Genomic DNA, 16,904 nt, shown 5'->3' with positions numbered 1-16,904 from the left:
ACCCCATTCATAACTCCTTCGAGTCATGAGTAGTACTCAGTCCTCTTTGTCAGGGCCATATCTGTGTTTGAAAAAAGTTGAACCTTTAACAGTTGGGCTCACATAGATCCCTGTCTTTTCCACTGAGGTTCTTTGCAAAAGAAGGCTCCTCTGAGCTCAGAGACAGAACTTCCAGTGAAGTTACTGTGTTGTCCCTCTACATGGCCCTTGACAGAGGAGGATGACCCATGGCCTCCATCCTCATTTAGTGGAGAGTAGATTGGGGGATAGATGAGGCTGACTGAAGATATGTCTATATTTTGTGCAGAGCATTGACTAGGAATTAGTGTTAGTACACACGGTTGGTAAATATGCAGAACATTTCTCAGAGCTAAGTGTGTGGGTAGGGCTATTTCATTCTGTAAATTCAAAGCATCTCATGATGTGAGGGCAAGGTGAGTCAGGGGGTATTGTGGCATGAACATGACTATCAGCCAGGCCAACATTTTAACTTCTGTCCTACATTTTTTTCAGATTTTTAAATATCAATATGATCATTTTCACTTCACAGATTAATGAACTCAGATACAGATGTTGCCTCCTTTCACTTCTGCCCCATACGTCGGTACTGAAGCTCCAGGGAAGCAGCTAGCCTCTCAGCATTCTCAGATGAGCTTTCAGGATAATTCATTTTGAACAGGCATCTTCTCACAGTGGAGAAATGTGAGTGCATTAAAATAAAACAGGGGCTACAACTGAACAATTCAAATCATTGGCAGAAAGGGTGGTAGGTAAATGGCACCATTAAAAATGAAGATAATCTTGTTTCCTGTGAACTAAAAATGGATAGCTCCAATTACTGTTCCTTCCACACATGAAGATGGTACAAAGTTAGTTAATTATAAATAATGAATCCAACCATAGAAGGGATAAGCTATATGCTATGTTATTGTACATTCAAAACCTTTATGAGTGTGGCAAGAGACACATGTACCAACAGCTGCTAAATTCAGAATCCTGGAGCAGTATCTTATTTTAATGTGAGTGAAGAACAGTTCAGTCTATTGCTCTGGGGATTTCCCTCTATATAAAAGGATCTTAAATCTACATGAGATTTTACTCAGTGATATCAAAGCACTTATGAATATGTGTTTTCTTTATTTGCATATCTTTCAACCTGCCCCGACCACCCAACTTATAACAGAAACAATGCTATTATAGAACAGATTCTTCAGAGCAGAAGCCTTTCTCTCTCCTCCTCTTTCTTTCCACTGTTCCTTCCTTTTCTTTCTTTTTTTTTTCTCTTTTTGAAAAAATATTCATAATCTATCCCAGAGCCTGGCATTTTTGTGTTGAATATATGTTGAATGCTTAACATGAATGATCACCCCCATTTTATGGCAGAAGAGAAAAAGGCATAAAGGTCTAAAGTGGGTTATCAAATTCTGAACAGAGTTACACACTTTTCCTCTCAACTGTGCTTTGAATCTCATTACCACACAACCCATAATTGAAACTATGTTTTGAGGTGACTTAATTAAATTGACAGCTGAGATTGGAAAGTCAGACAATATTGTAAAGAAGATTCTGCACCAATTTTATGTCTTAGGATAGGCAAATTCAAGTTCTGAGCCTTAGAACATAAGGAACAATAAAGTGCAAGCAATAAAATGAACCTAGATACTATATAAAGTCCCTAGTCTAAAATCTTATTTGTCTTATCTATTATACTAGTGAACTCTTATCTATTATGCTAGTGGGCTTTTAATAAATGGGGCCAAGATATCCAAGAACTATACATTCAGCAACTAACAAAGTACAGATCTCCAATACATGGGCTTTCACACAGCACAGGCATTTGAATCTAGGAATGGCTTTGTTATTCTTCTCATAACATAGGCCTTCTTTGATATGGCTTTGGCTGTGAGAGCTCAGATGCAGATTTCTTGAACCACTTACTAGGGCCAGATGTATACGATATTGATCCACTAGCAATATCAGAACTAGTATCTGCCCCCAGCTGTGAGTTTAGAAACAGACATCAAACATAAGCTGCAAATTTTATCGCACAGTTGGCCAGCAGTAATAGGCCACACCAATAATAAAGACCAAACCACAGACTTAAAGCAGGCAGTGCAATCTGGAAACACTCTTTTTTGCAATTGTTTTGAATACAAAACATCTCAAATGACAGGGATTTTGCCTGCAGAGTTGCTAATGAAGATGTGGCTGAGAGTGCTCCTTCAGTTTGTTTATCCAGCTGTACAACAGTCAGTATGACAGTAACTAGATTTATAAAAATTTGAAAATACCAAAGCCAAACTCCGAGGAAAGGAGTTTCCCCATAAGTCTACTAAAGCCTTGTATTCATAAATGAGAAGCTTTATTGCTACTATATCTGCTTACATATAGTTTTGCTTTTGCTATGAAAGAAAATTTTAAACAAAGTGCAACTTGCAAAGGGATCACAGGATGGTTTCTCCAGGGTTCTTCCTCCTTCCCTTTCCTCTGTTCTCCTCTACTTACACCAGTGGTTCTCAACTGGGGCAATTTTGCCTCTCAGCAGACATTTGGCAATGTCTAGAGAAATTTTGATGATCACAATTGACCTATATATAGTTTGGGGGTGGGGGGATGCCAGAATTGCTGGAATCTAGTGAGTAGAGGCCAGGGATGCTGCTAAAAATCCTACAGTGCAAAAGAAAACCTTCTCTCTTCCCCTACAAAACAAGAATTATCCATCCCAGAATGTCAGTAGTGCTGAGGTTGAGAAACTCTGGCCTAGCCCACTGACTCTAACAATTGATTATGTGTGAATTGTTGGCAGTTCAAATCAAGTCTTGTATTATCTCTCAGGCTTCCTAATCACCATTTGTCCCAGAGCCAGATGGTATGATATAGAACAGGTACCAGGGACTGATTTCATGGAAGACAGTTTTTCCATGGATGGGGCTTGGGGGAGGCAGAGCTTATGCAGTGATGCCAGTGGTGGGGAGTGGCTACAAAATATAGAAGAAGCTTCAAAGCTTAGTCGTTAGGCTACCACTCACCTCCTGCTATGTGGCCTGGTTTCTAAGTTTCATGGAAAACAATATTTCCACAGACAGGGAGTGGGGTGGGGAGACTTGTGGGGGGGAGGGGGGTGCAGGGGGCTCAGGTAGTAATGCCCTGCCTGGTTCCTAACACCTAACAGGCTGTGGACCAGTACCAGGCCATGGCCAAGGGGTTGAGGAGCACATTTAGAATGTATGTGTCCCTTCAAAATTCATATGTTGGGACCTAATACCAATGTGGTGGTATTAGGAGGTTGGGTCCTTTGGGGAGTGATTACTTACCTTATAGGTACTCTGCTCTCATGAATGGAATTAGAGCCCTTATAAAAGAGGTTGAAGGGAGTGCTCTAGTCCCTTTTTGCTCCTCTGTATTGGTCTGTTTTGTGCTGTTGTAACAAAATACCTAACTGGGTAATTTAAAAAGAACAGAAATTTTATTCCTTACAGTTCTGGAGGTTGGGAAGTCTAAGATCAAGGTGCTGATAGGTTAGGGCCAGGTCTCTCTGCTTCAAGGATTATGCCTGAACATTGCATCCTCCAGTGGTGAGGAATGTCGTCATATAACTGAAAAGCAAGAGAGAGGGAAAATCCATTTCTATAAGCTCTTTTTATAGCAGTGTTAATCCATTCCTCATGATCTGAATACCTCTCCCAGTAGGTCCTACCTTCCAACACTGTTGCATTGAGGATTGAGTTTCAACACATGATTTGTAGGGAACACATTCAGACTATAGCAATTTCCATCTCTTTGTCCATGTGAGAACACAATATTCATTACTTTTTTGCCCCGTCTACCATGTGAGGATGCAGCAAGATGCACTGTCTTAGAAGCAGAGAGTAAGCCCTCACCAGACATAGACTCTGCTAGCACCTTGGACTTCCCTGCATCCAAAATTGTGATAAATAAATTTCTACTATGTATAAATTACTCAGTCTGTGGTATTTTGATAGGACAGTGGGGACACCAGCTCTTACCTATTAATAAATTATTCACAGATGGCTTTCTGTTTACCAGGTGATGAGTCCACCTCTCTTCACTTGACTTAGGACACTCCTAAATCCAGCTGCCTCATCTCTTATAAAATCTTGTGCTCTGCCTACAAGGCATAACTGGCAGTAAGCCAATTACTGCCAAGTAATAATTGGAATAATGTGACTTTGATGGTTATCAGAAATGCCCTTCTGATGTTAATAAAAGCATATCCTCTTACCCCCATCCCTCTTACACATACCACCTTACCCACCTGTATTATCTGATATCTTTCCTGTAGGACAAATTAAATTTCAAATTAAAATTCTTAAGACTACCAGCACAGAAAGTTGGTGGTATTATTAAAGACATCAATTTCTTAAATCTATCCTAGCCCTATGGATTAAAAATCTCAATGTGTGACCTAGTAATCTACACCTTCAAATGTTCCTCAAGCACATAACAAACTTTGAGTGTCACTGTTCCAAGATAATTCTTATTCTTTTCTCCTACTCCACATGCCTGTGTGATATGTATCCGATGGTTTGTTTGGCTATATAACAGAAACAACCTCAGGCTTCCAGAGTCACAGGGACACTAACTAGTGTTGCAGAATAACTCAAGGACATATAAGAGCCTATTTTGCTGCTAGTTTAATTATTTTACATGTAAATTGTTTATTCACATATGAGGGAGTGAGGTGGTAGATACAGTTAAGCAATAAAGGTAAATAGAATTTATAAGACATAAAAGATGAAAAAAAAATGAACACAACCTAGGAACAATGAAACTTTCATTGTACATGTTTTTGGGCAAATTGATTAACTGACAGCAGAAAAGGTTCTTGCCCCTAAAGCAGTGAGAGTTTAACAGGGGAGCAGATGTGACTGGCTCTCTTTGTATAATGTCAGCCAGCATCCCTCCATCAGCACCTCTACCCTGGTCAGGTCCATTCCATACCATATTCTTTTGGAGACTTCCTTGCTGGAAAGCTGCTAAAAAGTAACGTTCCTTTCTCCATTCATCCAAGGCCCGGAGACTTCTTCTTTTGCTTCTAAGCCCTTGCTTCCTTCTTCTCTTTTTCTAAAGGTCAGCTTTACTTGCTCCTTCATGGGGATACAACTCAATGTGGCTCTTCTTCAGCACAAGTTTATATTGCCTTGATTCTGCCATCAGGCAAAAAATTAAATTGTCTTTGGTGAAGTCCAAATCCAAATTCTCAGAAGATATGATTGCACAGCAGGGTCAGGGGTCCATCATGACTCAGACAATGATAGAAAGCAGTTCAGGGTTACATAGTATGAACATTACTAAGAGGGCTGATACTTGTGGGTTTGGGTATCTGTTATCTTAGGGGAACAGAGATGGCTCATACCCCGAAAGTATGTATTATAAATGACACACACCAGAAGGCCATACTCTGGCATATTGGAAGTAGTAGATTTGGTGGTGGGTAGTAGAGGTGGTGGAGGTTGAGATGGGTTGAAGTAGTGGAAGGTAAGGTAGAAGGATAGGGTCAAAAATGCCCACAAGTAATATAAACAATCTGACTCCTCTTTCTTACCCTCTGAAAATTATTTTTGATAGGATATTTCAAATTTACCTAATTATAAAAATCAATCAGAATTTGCTTATTAAAAGTATAAAATATTAATATGAGATCTGAGGCCCACCTGAAGATAGGATGAGGAAGGAAATACAAAAAAAAAAAAATCTATATTTTTTAACCTTGGTCCTGCTTCTGTATTTCATTTTTTTATTTCAGAATATTATGGGGGTACAAATGTTTTGGTTACATGTATTACTTTTGTACTCCTTGAGACAAAGTTATAAGTGTGCCTATCACCCAGATAGTGTACATTGTGCCCGTTAGGTATGTTTCACCCATCCCCTCCTCCTCCCTCCCACCTGTATGGACATTTTAACAATGTTGATTCTGCTGGTCCAAATCCATATTTTTAAATGCCATTATGATCCTGTAAAATTGTCAAATTGCCCTTAGAGAGAGAACCTTTTAAAATGCTGTGGGCTACTAACATCTCTCCATCTGTTATCCCCAACCACCCCAATCCCTGGTAATCACCATTCTACTCTCTAGTTCCAAGAGATCAAATTTTTAAAATTCCACATGAGTGACATCATGCAGTATTTGTCTTTCTGTGCTTGGCTTGTTTCACTTAGCAAAATGTCCTCCAGGTTCATTCATGTTGTCACAAATGGCACAATTTCCTTCTGTTTTATGACTGAATAGTATTCCATTGCATATATATCATATTTTCTTTATCCATTTATCCATTGATAGATACTTAGGTTGATTCCATGTCTTGGTTATTATGAATAATGCTATGATGAAAAGGGAAGTGCAGATTTCTCTTTGACATACTGATTTCACCACAAAAATGGTAATTATGCAAGGTAATGCATGTGTTAATTATCTAGATATAGTTAATCCATAATGTATATATTTCAAAACATAATATTGTACATAATAAACACATGCAATTTTATCAGTCACTTAAAAAATAATAAAAATATTTCCAGCTACTTACAATAGAACATAAATTAGTTTTAGATCCAGAAAGCAGATAGGGAGAGATGGGAAAAAGAACGTATACTTGAGTGAAGAAGCTATAGAGTTATGCTGTCCAAGATAGTATAGCCACTAGCTACATGTAGCTAATGGAATTAAAATTAAATAAAATTAAAACTTCACCTTCTTAGTTATACTATCCACATTTTCAATGTTCAGTAGTCACTTGTGGTTAGTGGTTATAGTATCGAATAACGCAACTATAGAGCACTTCCTTGGTTATAGGTAGTCATACTGGATAATGTTTCTATAGAGAAAAGAGCCAAGCAGAGAATGATGCTATCACATTTATTCTGGAGGTCCTTAGTTATAGATCTACACAGATTTGGTAAGTATTATCATATTGTTGATGATGTTGATGACTAATCCTAATGATAATAGCTGAACTGGAGCATGTGTTATGTGCAAAAGACTCTTCTGAGCATAATCCTCCAAATAAGGTAAATGCTAAGAACAGTACCACGCTGTTCCACTAGATGATATATATGGATAAAGTCACCCAGTTGATTGTTAATTATGTGAGTTCAGGGCCCCACGCATCCAGATAGCCTGATTTTGCAAGGAAAGCTAGAAATTTGGACTTTTATGGGAAATTATCTGACTTTCAAAAATAGCTTAAAATTTTTAAAAACTCTGTGAAGGCCAAATATAATACATCTGTGAAGATGGATTGAGATCATAAACTTAATGGTTTTGATTTTTAATTGAGAAGCTGTATGCACAAAAATAAATTTCCAGATTTTGCTTGTGTTAACACCCCAGGAATATAACTTCCCATTTTAATACTAGAGAGAAAAGTATCATCATTTCTTTTAAGTTATCTACTACTAGAACTCCTCTCAGTCTGGAATAGTCAAAGTCTGATGATGTAGTCAAATAATCATATTTTTATCTGGAGAAGTATATTAAATTTTATTTCCTTAATTTATTCAATAAATATTCACTGAGTGCTCAATAATGCACCATGCCAGACACTGAGAAACCTCAAGGGAAAAAAAAAAAAAAGTCCTAGCCAAATAGAGCTTATAATCTTGTGGATAGAAAAGGCATGAAAGGCATGAATTATTACTTCATTTCTTCCTGTATTTTAATCATTACTTCATCTGATTTAAATGCCTTTGAGGGTTCATCTATATCTTGATTCCATTATTTTCAAAAGCACATTTAAATTGATGAGGACGGAAGATTAGTAGTGACTCAGAAGCTTGGAAAATAGATAGAAATCTAAATGTTGTAAGACATCTCGAGGATGTTTGCATTTTTTCAGAGCTGCACCCCTTGTAATACCTGGAGTCTAGCCAGGCACAAAGCAAGCTGACTTACTCCTGCAGAAAGGAATCCTGCAACCTCTCTGGCTGACATGCCTCCAGAGTTTCCAGCACAGCTAGCCAGAGTCTTCCTATAGACAATGAGAAAATTAAAAAAAACAACGAATATGGTAGTTCAGCTATTTATTTATCAATTTTTGGGGATGAGACTGAGGCAGTTTTCTGCAGCTGGCTGCAAAGCAAGCCACAGAGAAGGCACATTATGGGAGAACAGGGCATGATGTTGGCATACGCCTTATCATGGGCTAGAGCTTTTTATTACGGGATTCAGTCAAACCCAAAATGCAAGATGAAAATTATCTCTCTTGTTGGTAACAATTTTAAATATAACAAGTAGAAAAGAGATGGACAGAACCATGTTTGCCAAAAGTCCTGATGATAAGAGTGACCAAAGGCTCTTAATAATTCCTTGAGCAGGAAATGCAGACAGCTTGTTCTGGGATTGAATCTAGAATTTGATGTTCTTAGCAGGTGTGTCAAGTGGTTATTATCACCTAAGAAGTTTAGGCAATACTAAAGTAGAAGAATAAAAAATGACTCTTTCTCTATAATGGTATTACTCCCTGTTACCTATTATGTGTCATACTGGGCTTACTTCTATGTCAACTCTTAACAGGTGTATGGTTACATGATGGATTTTGGAGTGACATGGTCCTGAGTTTGAATTCAAACCCTGACACCATATTGTAAGTTACTGTGAGGCATTGAGCCAGTTCCTTAACTTTTCTTATTATCAGTGTTGTCATCTGTAAAATAAGGCTACAATATTGCTCACTGCATAGGGCAGTTGAGAAGTTCAAATGAGAAGTGGCAGGTAAATTTCTCAGTACAGAGCTTTGGGGATTATTCAAGGAGAGCTCCTTGTAGTTGAAAAGCAATTTTACATTCTTTGTTTCATTTAATCATTTTAATAATGATATATGATTAACTCAATTTTATATACTGAAAAAATGAGGAAGAGAAATTTAGGATAGGAAATATCATATGTTAGGATAGTGTGACAAAAATAGGACACTGGTGTCTACCAACTTGCTTTCTGAATTGGTCTAATTTTAAAGACTGTGAATATTTAAAGGAAACATTTAATGCAGTTCGCTCATTTTACTGGTGAGGAATCTGAGCTCCAGTGAAGCAAACTGATTTGTTTAATGTGTGAGAGAGACAGAAGGACTACTGGACTAGAACACAGGCTTCTTTACTGCCCATCTGCAGCCTTGCTCTTGCATTGTTGATCATGCTATTTATCTGTAAGCATAGCCAATGGTGAATATCTTAGATGTGCTTCTTCTGATATTAAAACAATTAACTCATAATATAAATGTATATATGCAGCTTGAATTAGAGCATTTTTCAAATCACATTCTAGGTCCCATTTGTACCAAAAATATTTCAGGGGCATTTTAAAAACTTAGGTATCTGTGTCCATTTGAAATCCTTTTTTAATCAGACTGTTGATCAGGGCATGAAAATTTACATTTTTATCAAGTTTGCCAATAAAATTTTGAAAAATAGCTAATTAAACCTTTCTATCCTTGAGGCCAAAAATTATGCATTGTCCTTCTTTTGTCTTCCCACCAGTTCCAGCCAGAATTTTAGGCATATACTTTCTATTTAGTTAACTCATAGAATTGAATTCTGGTGGAATCAAATTAAGGTCAGATGTTTTGATTATATAAAAATCTGTGAAGCACATCTATAGATGACTCATTTCCAAAGATACAATTTAGATAAGTTTCTTTTAATCACAAGCATAACTCTCCTGCCAGATATATTTGTCTGGAAAATGTATGTGTGTGTATATATATAAGACATATGAGATATGATATATACTTTACATATATATCAGATCTATAAGACAAAGAGAGGAAAATTAGCTTTCAAGACAATTTTAAAGAATGTTAACTTGGACATGAGTTATCTATTGCTACGTCACAAATTATCACAGAATTGGCAGCTGAAAACAAAGATTTATTTTCTCATACAATTTCTGGGAATTGACAATGGGAGCAGCTTACCTGGATGGTTCTGGTAAGGGTCTCCCAGGAGCTTTAGTAAAGATATTTGTATCTTAACTGTATTACATAGGGTGGGCAGAGTGGTGAGACCAGATGCAGATCAAGAATGAGAAACTAGAAAAAGTTCTACAGTTTTGTTGTACTGGGGAGGACATAGCAGCCACACAACGTTGCTCAAGCAGTCATGAGGGAGAGGGAGAGAGGGCAATGAGGGAAGTGTCTTTGTCGTGGTTTCTGTAGGAAGGTAGGGGGGAGGCAGGGGAAGCAGGCTTATGATCAGCCAGCTTGAGTAAGTTCAATGGGCTCTGGTCAGAGGGGTAGTCCCTGGTTTTCTGATACTTGACCCCAGGTTGATTAGGGTGGGTGTATAATCGCCCGGAGTATGACAGCTCAAGAAGGTAGTTGGTTGGGATGTGGGCTTAGTTGGCTGCTTGAGAAGGGAAACTGACTGGCTTCTAGCCAGGGTCTCAAAATGATCAAGACAGCATTTTTTTAAAAACTATATTACAACTTGCCAAGGCTGCAATTTTCTGAGGTCTTAAATCGGGCTGAGAGACCTGCTTTTGAGAAGGCTCACCCAAGGCTGTTGGCATGAAGCCTCAGTTCTTCTTCATGTGGGCCTTGCTCTAGGGTGGCTTGATTGTGTGTACAACATGGAAGCTGAAGTGCCCAGTTCCTTATATTAAAACAGCCATTAAAAACAAAAAACAAAAGACAATATGTGGAATCATGTGTCTCAGCACATCTTCATGTTTATTCATTCATTTATTCAATAAATATTATTGGAATTTTTATCATATGTTGAGCTCTGTGGTTAGCATATATTATACAATAGGAACAAGAAGAACATGGCTCCAGTTCTCATGGAGTTTATGGTCTAGTGCAGGAAAAACGTTCCACTGACATATTCACACTACTACATATATAATTAAAAACTGAATTACAGTGAAAAAAAAGTTGCCTAGCAATATGAAAGTAGACAGGGAGTATATAGGAACAGTTAGGGAAGGCTTCTTGGTAAAAGTGGCAATTGGTCCTTGAGCTAAAATCTGAACAAGCAGTGAAGGGGTTTTGGGAATCTGACTCTTTATAATCAATTTAACTTTATATCATTTATTCTAAAAATTAAGCAATCTTGACTTACAAAGAGATGATCGATGTTTTACTACTTCTGGAAAATATTTTCATCCTTTTAAATATCTTCAATACGTTTTACTCCCCTATCTCCTTTAATGGCCTTTTCATAAATGTGAATATTTTCCTGGACAAATACTGTGGCTTCTTTCAATATATGTTATCAGAATTTCTATAAAAATAACCATTTCGAGAATCACTGGCTTACAACCACAAAGTTCTTTTTCCCCAGCCCCACTGAGCTTTGAAGAACCTCACTTTTGCTTCCTGAGAGCCACAGGGTATGACCTTCTCTACCAGCCATAAGGAAAACATAGGAGAGAATCTTGGTTATACTTATCATGTTGAAAAAAACCTGTCTTTCAGTGGGTTCAGATGCTTAGATGTGGTGGTCTACGCCTTGGCTTGTGACCACTCACCTTTTCTACAGTGCAACTCCTATTGATAAAGTTTTGTTTTTAAAAACTAAGCCTATGGTGTATTTTCACAGCAGGGGGTTGGGAGAGAGACAAGTTTCATGTGGATAGAGGTACAGATGCCTATAGTGGGAGGGAGGGAGGCACACAGAAAACCAAAAAGAATTATTTATCTGGATAGAAGAAAGCTTATGATAATACGATGTGAAGGAAAACTGGAAATGTTAAACCAAGTAAGATCCAATATATAGGGTTATAATCAATCCCATTTTGCCCAGGGCAGTGCTGGCTTACATTAGCCTTCCTAGCACAATTATTAGGAGCACTCCCTGTCAATGTTGAAAATCTTCTGGTTTGGATGATATAATTTATGATCACCCTATCTATGTTAAAAGATTTTGATCTTTATCTTAATAATAATAGGAAATCATTAGGGTTCTAAATGTAGGGTCGCATGAATATAAGATTTGAGTTTTGTACATATTTCTCTGGCTATAATGAATACAACATGTTAGCAAGTAATGTAGAGGGAACCAGTAAATCTGTTCCTATAGTTCTGGCAAGATATGGTACTTGAACCAGAGTGGTGGCAGCAAAGATGGACAGATGGAGCCTGATTCCAGAAATGGGCTATCAGCTATACACTACACTCCTTCCATGAATCTCTCCTCAACCGACCTTTTTTTCACTCTCCATGTAAAAGCTGTGTTCATTCTTTTCTAAACTAGGACCCCATTTTCACTTCCAGACATCTTTCTTCTTACCCTCAGAAAGGGAAATTGTTCTCTTTTTCCTTGAAAACTTAAAAAAAAAAAAATAGATAGGGATGCCTTCCTTGTCCAGCTATCAGACTTGCAAATCTCTCTGCAACTACACAAAACTCATGTTCTTCTCTGATTACAGTATGGGAGGCATCACTACCTTCACCTAAGTCAATAATACACCTCTGATTTGGATCCTGAAAATTATCCTCTCTCTTCTGCACAGTACTTGATGCCTCGATTTTCTCACCTTCCAATCACTTTTTAACCTGATACATTCTGGTGTCTTCCGTCACCATTTCCTGAAAGGGCTCTCTCTGAGGACACCAATGAAATCTACATCACTGGATCCAACAGATTTTTTCTAAGTCTCATCTTGCTTGACCTCTTGGGAGCATGTGATGTTGCCACTCACTCTGTCTTCTTGAAACCATGATTTACACTGGACTCTGAATAAAAACTTTTCTCATTTTTTCCCTCTATGTCATCAGCTCCGATACATATTGGAACCCCAAAGGTCCTGAAACTTTCTGGACCATCTACACTCCTTGCTTTATCCTCCCACCTATAAAATCTTATGTATGTGCACATCTTTGATAGCCATACATAGATTATTAATTTCCCACATTTATATATCCAGATCAAGGTAATCAAATGCTTTCTTAATAGTCCCAATTGAATGTCTAAAAAATCAAACTGAAATTTTACATAGCCTAACTCAAATTTGTGAGTTCCACCTACTCTAAACCTGATCATCTTCCATTCCTTGTATTTTAGGAAGTGTTGCATACACCTAGTCATGTAAGTCAGAATGCCAGTCATCTTTTATGCTTCCATCTCCCCATAGTTTATCTTCTGTCAATTCTATCCCCTAAATATTTTTTAAATGGCATTTGCTTTATTTTCTTATTCTCTGTAGTAGCAGTGAGTTGTGTGGGTATAATCATAGAGAAAGCAGATAATAAAGTCAATCCAAGATTAGGTTTTACTTTGTACACAGTACAGGGAGACTGTGGTATTTCCAGCAGTGCTATTGAAAAGATATGTCATGCATCTAGCTGCATACGGAAGGAACTATGAATATAGCAAACTTTTGTATTAAATTTCTGATGTGGCTGACAAATGGCCTTGGAAAAATAACTGTACAAATAAGCTGAAAGATGAATACGTTTTTTTCAGGAAACAAAAATATTTATCTTTTCTTACCATTTATTTTTCTTGCATTCACATTCTTTTTTTATTTTAGCCAGACCCAGCTCTAAAAGTAGATGAGTGAACCAAAGACATAAATGCCTTGCCACCATGGAGACTTACCTTACAGTGAAAGCAACATATAACAAATATATGTACAAAAAATCTAATGTTATATAGTAGTAATAAGAAGAAGATAATAAAACAGATCAAGTAGCAACAGAAGCACTGAAATGCTAATTTAGAGGCTTCTCCTAGGGAGCAATATTTGAGCAGAGACCAAAAGAAGTGACAGAAAAGGCAAGAAAATTTCAGGCTGATGCGTCAGCTGGTGCAAAGCCCAGAGACAAGGAAGTACTTAGTGAGACTGAGGAAAAGCAAGGAATCCAGTGCACTTGGAGGGCATTTGGAGGATGTGGCGTGAGCATTTGGAAACATAAATGAGGACCAGGTAATGTATGGCCTGCGTCCCCTGGTTAGGATACTAGATTGTCTCCTTGGTGTGATAGGAAATTATTAGAGTGTTTTGATCAGAGGACTGGCAAGATCTGAACTGTTTCAAAAAACAATTCTCTGACAAGTGTGTGGTGAATAAGCAATGAAGAAAAAAGACTGGCATCAGGGAAACCAGAACAGGATACAGTAATTAGTGATTTTTGTGTTATGAGAAAGTCCAGAGCCTGACCATAGGCAGAGGATAATTTAATTGGAATGTGATGTTCAAGGAGCTGAGAGCCATGAAAGGTTCATCCATGAAAATGTTTACAGGAATTGGCTGGGAGTCTTCCACAGGTGATGAGGGATCATGGTGAGGTCCCTAGTGACAATCTGGAGGGGCAGAATGTGATGGAGTCAAGGCAAAAATTGTTTAAGAACAGGGGATAATTCTAGAGCCAAGCATTGACTCAGTATTTCAGAACTAAATAAAGAGGAGAAGACATGTAAATGACGAATAATGTTGAAATATAGTGAGTTCTTTCTCTTTAGAAAATATACCTCCCTGCTAGAAAAAAGGAAGCAGGAGAGAGAGAGAGAGAGAGAGAGCGAGCGAGCGAGCAAGGGAGCAAGCTGGGGCCATTTAAATCTAAAAGCTGAGCCACAGGTTAAAAATAATTCCAGTTATGTTACTATTTTATCAAATACATGTAGCAGATTTTACATCAAGCAGTATATTTAGATTATATTAAATTTTAGGTTTTTTTCCCTCCATTAAACAAGGGAAAAAGAATCCTTATATAAAATAATCCTTGATAAAGGATGTTGCCAATATTTGATAAATATTAGACTCAGAACATCAAAAAAATTCAAATCTGTTTTCTCTAAAGAAGAGGTAAATATTTAGGTTTAATAACTGTCCTTATTTAGTAATAAATGCCACTTTTAAAATAATGGAGATCAAGCTTATATAGATTAGCTTTTATTGTTTCTCTTACAATCGATTTTAATATCATCCTTAATTTCATTTAAAGATTTTCATACACCATCAAAAAGGATAGGAATACTAATTTTAATTAAAAAATGTGAAGACCACTGAAGTTTGCTTAACTGTGGAAAGGAAGTTGTCTTGCCCTGAAGTAAATTACCATTAGCACATTGCCAGAACTTAGTGTCTAATGTTATGCCAAGGCGATGTTGATCCTGATTCAGTGTGCATCTGATGAGTCTCTGGATGGTGAGGTTAACAGGATAGAACAAAAGGTCATGTATGAATTATAAATTTTGAAATTATTTTTTACATGTCTTTGTTATATAATTCTCTTTTTGGCAACTTATAAAGCCTCTCCTTTTTGTGTGAAAGAGTAAAAAAACTCTTAGCATAAAAAAAAACTTTATACTAACAGAGGACCATTTCTAGTGAACTATATTATTAATTAGAGTTCTTTTGCCTCATGAAAAATAATACACTTCTTAAAGTAAAGATATAATTCATTATTCTTATCCTTCTGCATTTAAACTGTTCTCCTGTGTTAAAAACTAATTTAAAATTATGAATAAAAACTTCTCAAATGTACAATTTAAAAAGAAATGCTTAGGGGAACTTAAAAATGGATCCAAATGGTCACTTCATTTCCATTCATTTACTTAATTTAATTTCTATTATTCATTCCAGATGCCCTTATCTTTGCATTTCATACTTGTGCTATGAATAGTATTCCTTAATGTACATTTAATTTGGACTCATTTTTGCTTAAGAACATATTATTTTTTAAAGCATGAAACCCAGTATAGTTCAATAGCTTCAAATATTTCATTCCAGCTTCTTTAATTGCTGTTTAAAATTTTAAGACTTTTGGTATTATATAATCACCAAAAAGGGGAAAAGCTATAATTTCCTTATTTTCTACACATATATTCTTCTTTTTCTACATAAGAGGTTTCTTAGTCTGTAATCTCATTCAATCAGATGACCTTTATATTATGATACTGTTGATTTAATTACATCACTTGCTCTGATGAGGAACCAGGGGTTTCATATATTTCAGTGGAATTAAAATAGATTGGAAAAAGTCAAGTACATTAGAAAGAAATCAAATAATTCTTCAGAAACATTTGAAGAAAACTTACCCATACATATTTTCTTTTAAAAATTAAAAGTCATTAATTTTAAGACTATCAGCTTATTCTGCTACCGTATAGTTTATTTGAAAGTTAAAGGAAGAGCTTTATGAAATAGATTTAATTATTAAAAAGTGCTTTTGTGTAATTCTGCTGTTTGGTTGGGATTATATGACTATTTCTTTCAAAACTGCATAGTTAATTAACTTAAAAGGAAAACAATTTAAATTAAATTTACTAAATATGAATTATGCAAATATATTTTACCTAATCAAAATAAAAAGTAAACATCTATAATTATGCTGCTTTCTATCTATTGTTACATAATGTAAAGATGTTTTAAAAATCAATAATTTTATATGGTTATTATTTAGAATCTTTACTTCACACAAAAAAGTTGACATCCTCACATTACCGCAATGCTAAGGCCTTAGTTGTAGGCGATAAATATATATAAATAACATATAAAAGTTCAGAAAACATTTTATGAGCCCCATAGAAAACTGCAATTTTGTTCAAGATACCATGAACATCAAAATCTGGAATTTATGTTTGATAATTTTTCATTTCTATCTACTGGTTTTTTTGCCATTATTATTCTATGGGTCTACTTCTATAGCTCTTGATACTAGCAACTAACTTAGTTCCTCTGTAATGACTCAAATGAGTCTAAATGAACTCCCCAAGCACTAGACTTAATTGAGTCTTCCTGTATGGGGACACTTGTAGCCAGAACTCTAATGAGAGGCCTACTTTAACTCTGCTGGCCAATGAGCTGCCAGCCAGGGCACAGTTTGGGGGTCAAAAGCATTACAACTTGTTTGTAGGTTCCTTGGGAGCAGCCTATATGTGAGAGCCCTTTGCAGGACTTGTGTCACACAATAACCCTAGCGCTTTTGATGATTCTTGAT

This window comes from Microcebus murinus, chromosome 17 (genome assembly GCF_040939455.1).
Source record: "Microcebus murinus isolate Inina chromosome 17, M.murinus_Inina_mat1.0, whole genome shotgun sequence".
NCBI lineage: Eukaryota > Metazoa > Chordata > Mammalia > Primates > Cheirogaleidae > Microcebus > Microcebus murinus.
The sequence above is the reverse complement of the archived record's forward strand: the minus strand, read 5'-3'. Positions refer to the sequence as shown.